The sequence below is a fragment of the Cupressus sempervirens genome, chromosome 2 (genome assembly GCF_028749045.1).
Source record: "Cupressus sempervirens isolate cs-2001-9-10 chromosome 2, ASM2874904v1, whole genome shotgun sequence".
Lineage (NCBI taxonomy): Eukaryota > Viridiplantae > Streptophyta > Pinopsida > Cupressales > Cupressaceae > Cupressus > Cupressus sempervirens.
Window position 1 is genome coordinate 739658948 of NC_143119.1, and position 7477 is coordinate 739666424.

Below are 7477 nucleotides of genomic sequence, written 5' to 3' on the forward strand. Positions count from 1 at the left end.
TCATGGCATCTTATTGAAGGTTGGCCACCAAGGTTTGCTACAAGGTTTGCTAACATTACTTTCTCGGTAGCGACTTTACTCGAGTTATGACTTCTAGACATCTCTTCGTGAGCTTCTTGTAAGACATTTTTTTTTTCATATCATATTATTCTAATAATGTTATCTTTATTACCAATCAAAAAATAATAATGTTATCTTTATTGATTTTGTATAGTTCTCCTTCAATTAGTGTTGAAGGTAGAGACTTATGCAAAAGTGTTTTCTTGTCATATGGTCATATATCTAGTAGAATTTCTCATGTAAACAATAAAGTTTTCTAGTTGTTGTCATGTGGTAGCATAGCTATTCTTAAAAAATTCATTATGGAGATCTTCCTTATCATGCGGTTCTTCCCTGGCCTCAATTATTAAAAGATATTCAAGGCATATATTAGTTTTCCTTGGTTTATTGATATGTTCAAATCAAACTCCTAAAATAGTAGTAGGTACCTTCATGCTATTAATATGTTCACTAAATACTTTTGTGACTTGTGATTACTATAATATGTAAAAGGTGTGAATAATATGTAATGTCTAATATTTTCCAATACATACATAATTTCTAGGGTCACTCTCTTATTGGTTGTATAATTTTTCTTGACATATGAAACTTTCTTACTTAAAAAATCTACAAGATGATCTTTGTTTCATTTGGATAAGTCTAAGCTAATGAGTTTACTTTTATTGGAACAATAATGTACTTCATTTTTATTAATGTTAATGGGTATCCATTTCATGAAATATGGTTATTTGTTTAGAATTGAGCCCCTAAACCAAAATTTATGGGTATATTGAATTTGCAAAATAGATATGAATTTTAAAATGAAATAGGAATTTGTTTCAATTTACATTATATTCTTGCTCCTTTTTAAAATAGCTACACATTTTGAAGCATGTACACATTTCATTAAATTTGAAATTTGAAGCTTGTGTTTGTCTTTGTTTTAGGTTTGAAAATCCAACCCTTAGCCTAGAACCTACAAGTACAATGCTATTAAAGCAACATGAAGAATCTAACTTTAATAATATGTTTAATGACTATTTCTCCAAAAAAATGACAAAATAAAAAATTATTATACATAATTTCTAATTTCAAATATATTTTTGTTTTATTATTGGACTTGTTTTTCTATTTAAATTAATTAGTTTTCTAGTAAACTGGTCCATACACTTGAAATGTTAGGAATTACTATATTTCTATAATAATAATAATTTTTTTTTTAATGTAATTGGCTGAAGCTTAGCTTAATTTTTTTTTTTAGATTAATTATTATTATGTGTTAAGTTTGAGTAGAGTCGAACCTAAGACCTCTGAGATGCGAGGCTCACAAGTTACCATTATGTTATAGGGCCTAGCCTTATAAATTTTAATTGTTATAGTCAAAAAAATATGTCACCAATCTAGACATTATTCTTCACACAATTAAAATATTATTTTACTTCAAGTTTTAATATTTTTTACATGAGAAGTTTTCAAATTTAGTATAGGGCAAATAAAAAATCAACTAATTTTTTTTTGCAAAAATATTAAAATAATCCTCATCCAACTTCTCTATAATAAGTATTTTTCTATTAATAAAATATATTACAGGGCTTGTGCATTTCACAAAAACTTCTCTATAAGACACTTTTTCCCAAAGGGAATGGGAAAAAAATAGTAGTTAGGTCAAATTATGCTTCCTTCAAATGTACTTGTTATGGCCTAACAAAACAACTTTAATTATTGTACACTTTTCTAAATAATTAACTTTTATCATTTGGGTGTAATGATAAGTTATATTTTTAAAAAATAAACTCAAAATCCTATATTTCTTATAAGTAAACTTTCTTAAAATTTTGTGAACGTGCTTCAAATTCTTATTACAACTCTATTAGACATTGGTTTTCATGAAAAAATAGTGGCACTTTTTATCAAAATAAAAGTGGACCCTTCTTTTTACACTTACCCTTATAAGATGTGCTAGAATAGCTCCTATGACTATTCCGAATATGTCCACATGAACATGCAAAGAGGATATGAATTTGAGAAAATAAGGGCAGGTGCTTCTATAATATTTTTGTTTACTATGCCATAATTTCTAACATGTTTTTGTCCATTCAATAGTTCTTTTTCATTCTTCTTTAATAATTCATCCACATGGACTACAATTGACACACATTCTTTGATGGATTTGAAGCAATATCTTGTGTGCCTTAAAAGGTTTTCACTTTAGGCATTATCTTTGGTGGTGTCATTATCATGATGATTGTGATTTTTAGGTGATCTACCATCAATGATTCTTTGCAAATAATATGGTTTAAAAGTTTACCAAAATGTACCATAAAACTACACTTCTTTTAAGTTTAGGGATATTTATAAACTCTTACATCTTTTCATATTATGTAGAGTATAGTGTATGATTTCTTATGAGTCCATAAATTGTCTAGTACAATCAAAGTATACTTATATGGAATCACATGTGAATATATTTAGATATATCCACCATTGTGTGGCTAAATATTATTAAAGCATTCTTTATCTCGAAAAATAATGCTATGTATATGAATGATCTCCACATGATAGAAAAGTGGTCTTAGGCTAGTCTACTTCTTTTATCTTGACCTTGTAATGTCCAAAGATGTTAAATGCACATGACAACTGAGGTAGGGGTGTGGGTGAATCAATTGTTAATAGAACCTTTAAAACATAATAAATTAAATCCACCAAAACTTATAACCTTAATTCTTTGACCACTAAAAAAATATAAACATGAAGAAATGTAGAAAAGAAGAAACTACTATACACAATGAAACACCTATTTATGCAAAAAACCCTATTAAGGAAAAACTATAGAGAAGATTAATTCTCAAGTATATAAGAACACCTATTAGGGTGACACTAATTAAGGTAATTTTACAAAGAAAAATCACTACCAAAGACCTTGTTTCCTAGAGAATGAGGACTCATTTATAGAGGCCTCACTCTTGAATCCCTTATTGCCTAGATGAAGAAAGATAAAAGAGAATAGATCCACCACTGATGCATTTATACAACTCATGAGAAAGATCTTTATATACCTTTGGCTCACTACTTCTAGTAGCCAACAAATGAAAGTCTACACTACTCAACACCATATTTCACACTACTTCATACATACATGGAGACAAGTCCTATTTTATAAGTTCCCATCACACATGCACACAGTTGCACAACACTTACACTAATATGCAAATATGCCACATGCTTTTATCAAAAAATCATCCTTTATATATACCATCCTTTCACTTGTGAAATCACCCATTGTTAGCCAAGTATCTTAAATGAGCACAATTTGAGTTAGGGCATCTCTAAACATTCCCACAATGAAAAAAATAAGAAGTGGACTACAACATGCCTTAATTGGGATAATTATCATACACATTGCATTCCATCTTACATTCTTTGAGATAATTAGTTAGAGTGTATACACTTGAGGTTGACTAGACCTAAAGTAAGAACACCCTCGATCTTTGAAAACATGCCTTTGAAACTCAAAATATTGTGCCAATTCAACTAAATGGAGCTAATGACATTAAAAGTACAGCCCCAAAATCTCAATGTCATAAATCATCATGTGAAGAAATGTAGAGCATGCAATTCACATAGGAGATACTATCAAACTTTGTCATACTTATATGAACACCAATTCCTTTGAACTATAATCTAAAGCAAAATAAATTGAATCTGACATCTCCAAACGTTATTTGACAACATGCTAAAACCTCATTGGTAGATTATCTAGATATGAAAGATATATATGGAGTAAAAAACTTAGGAATATTAAACATAAAAAAAAATGCACTAATGACAAAAATAACACCTTGACATCGTTGGAAATCTTACTAACTAAACCAACAACTCATTATGCTAAAAACCTTACAATTACAGAGTCTATTTAGGGAATGTTTATCTTCATGTTATAGGTTCTTGTATTTCCTCTGATTTAAGCGTAAGAAAGATGTTATGTATGCATACTTATTAAGTTCATTGAATTCCATGCATATACTTATTTCTCTTAATTATTTTTTCTATAACATCATAGGTTTGACATACTTTTCATCTTCAACTAGTCTAATGACTCATGTAGCTAATATTTTATCTGTCTCTACTAATTGGGTTCAACCTATCGGTCATTTTTATTTGATGGGTTGAATCCATTTTTAATTGAATTCTTGTCACTCTTTCTTCTTCTTTGATGCCTTCCAAATTAGAAAGTGTTTGAGGAATAAGACCTCCTCATGTTCTAATAGTTTTTTCACTACTTGCATTACTACTTTATTATCCAAAAAGTCTCCAATATTTTCTAGTTTTTTTTTACTTGCAACAACTATGTTTTCCTCTCTTATTTTTAATGGTTTCTTCTGTAACATTTCCTATAATTTATTTGTCCCCTTGATTTACTTGTATGAAAAACTTGATATTTTATTCCTCTTCTTGTTGTGTCACATAACATCTTTTTTTAAAGAATTGATTTTCTTTGTCAATCCTCTCGATAAGTTTCTACATCCCTTACATTTTTTTTGGTTGACAGAGTATGTTGGTAGAAATCACTAATTTTTATTTTATTGTTGTAACTATAATTTACTTCATATTAAATAATACAATAAATTTTATTTGTTTCAACCATATAAGGAATGAATATAAGAAGTTTACTTGATGTTCTTCTCACCCTTTTTTCTGTGTTTTCCTTTTTGGGTTTATGCATGAGTTTTATAACGTTGGTGTTATGATTGAATATAATATTTTCATAAATAATCTAGTGTCACGTTCTCTTCTATTCTTCCTTGTAGTTATATAAATTTCAAAGAGTTATTTACATGACTTGATTTTATTATATTTTTGAATTATATCAATTTCCTCTTCTTAAAATAAGTATCTTGTTTGCATCCAAATATGAATGTTTGTCACATAGGATATTATTTTAATGAACCTTCCATTAACTTGCGAGCTTGAATATTAAAGTGTCTTAGAGTTAAGATAACCACAATTATTCTTTGTCAAAACATCATTCAGTATCCTCAAAGTAGCTATTGAGATCTCCAACTCATAAGTATTTAGGTAATTGGATGTATGAGACATCCTTGAAATGTGATTTAGTTTCAACATTATGATATTTGAAGGTTGAACTTGTGATAGTTATCTATTTTGTTTGACATGTTTTATGATATGTTTCCTAAATGTGTAGAAAATTATGGCAAGTTCCATATACCCTACATACCATAATTATCCTTCTACTATTGAGCTCTTAATTTCAGTTCTTCTCAAAGATAATGATTTTCAACTTCTTCACTGTAGTACTCTCATTATCACTTTGCACTCCTATATCTCTTTCTAATGAGAAACTTAGCTATGGAATATGAAAATTTAGGGTTCCCTTCCTTATTTACTTCTTCATCTATTTATTTGATTTATAAAATATATGTTTCCATTCCTAATGGTATGCAAACTATCTATTTTCATTTACAAAGTACGGTTCTTCTTTCTTGAACCTATCATGTCATCGAGACATTAATTTCTATTTTTTCCACATATTCTTATCCTCCTTAATGAAAATACATTAGCTATACTAATGTTATAAGGTGTGTTTTATAGCTTTGATTATCTTAATTATTCCCAAATCCTACGTGGAGTACTAAAATGGGTCTTAAGTGACCACTTCATTTATAAAATTAGGAAATACTAATATTGAACATAAAAATGAAGATGGTTGTGCACAAAATTTGAATATAAGAAAAATAATTGTAGCACTCTAATTCTTCTTTCTAAACTACTATTAGCTTAAATAGTTGAGATCAATGGGTTAAAATAGGGATCTACACAAAGTTATCCTATTTTTGTTACGAAAAAAAGGATATAGTGTGACCCAATAAAATGTCAATTTGTTTCATATTTTAAATATTATTTTGGTGAAGTGGTTCCTCCTACAATGTGATGGTTAAATTGTGGCATTATTGACACTTACACCAAGGTATAAATCAATGTACGACTACTGTGATCATATGATTATGCCTTCACTAATTGATTGTGTTCAAATTTTTTGAATAATTGTGATGCACACATTGATGGATTCATAGGTGTTCATGCTTATGACATATACTCATTTGGCTAACATACTTGTAATCCTTGTGCCCTAGCTAGACTAATGTTCTCATAAACTTGTGATCTTGTTGTTGCGTTAATTTTGACGATGAGGGTCCTCAATTGTGGCCTGAAATGGTCATGGACTAGGATAAAATTTCCCTTTAAATGATAGAAAAATATGTTCTACTGAAAAAAGAGCTAACACTATCTAGTCTATATTCAAATTTTATTTTATTCTTTATGAATACATGATTTTTAAAAAAAGTAGGTTTTATGGTAGACACATTGAAACCAAACAATTGAGTTTTCTACCCCCTAATTTTTTTGGAAACTAGTCAACAAATATATTGTTATGTATAGAATAGAGTCTAATTTCTACAAATATATTTTTCTTCAAATTTGGATGAAAAAATAAAAAATGAAACCAAAAATATCATTAGAATTTTTTTAAAGAGGTATTAGCAAAATAAAGTAGAGATCAATACTCTTACAGAATTGAAATATGAAAAAAATTCATGGTTAGAAAGCCAAGACATCTCATTGTTACTATGCTTATTTTTAAACTTGACATTGAAAGAGGTACATACTTGATAAAGAGCATTCTCAAGAATGTGTCACTTCTTTTAGAATTTTTTAATTAAAACAGCCATGTGGGAATTGACAGGTATGTCCAACACTTTGTGTTTGATGGCCAATACAAATCCACATGTCTATATAGGTAGGAAATACACAACAAACAAAGGAAAGGAGGGGAGGAATAAAGGGGGCTGAATCACAAAGGTTCTTACCATGGAAACCCAAACTAGGGTGAAAATCATGGTGGGGTTGAAACTCACAATAAAACTAGTACCTTGTTAGAAGTACCAAGTTATTATAATATGGGGAATGCAATGCATTTAGGCACACTTCCTAGAGTTCTCTACTCAATAAGCCTTTGGCACCTACCCTAAGGAGGTATTTTTGACTTGTAATCACTCTTTAAACACCATTCTAGAATTCATGAATTTATTATAGCATCTTCCTATACCTTGTTCAATTCCATTTTAGTGTAGTGAGATCATTTACTACAATTCTCTCTATCACATTTTAGATAATAAATCTATCCCTCAATAGATATTTAACAACACTTCACTAGCAACCTCTTCTTTATGCAATATTCCACAAACTAGCACACACACACATGACCAATCAAATCAAACCTTGATTCACCATTTTTATCAAGAACTAGATTGACGAAATCTAATCCTCAAACATTCAAACCTCAACAAAAAAATAAACCATCAGGATCATTCACACTTTCCACACATTACTTAGATACATCACAAATACCTCAAGATCA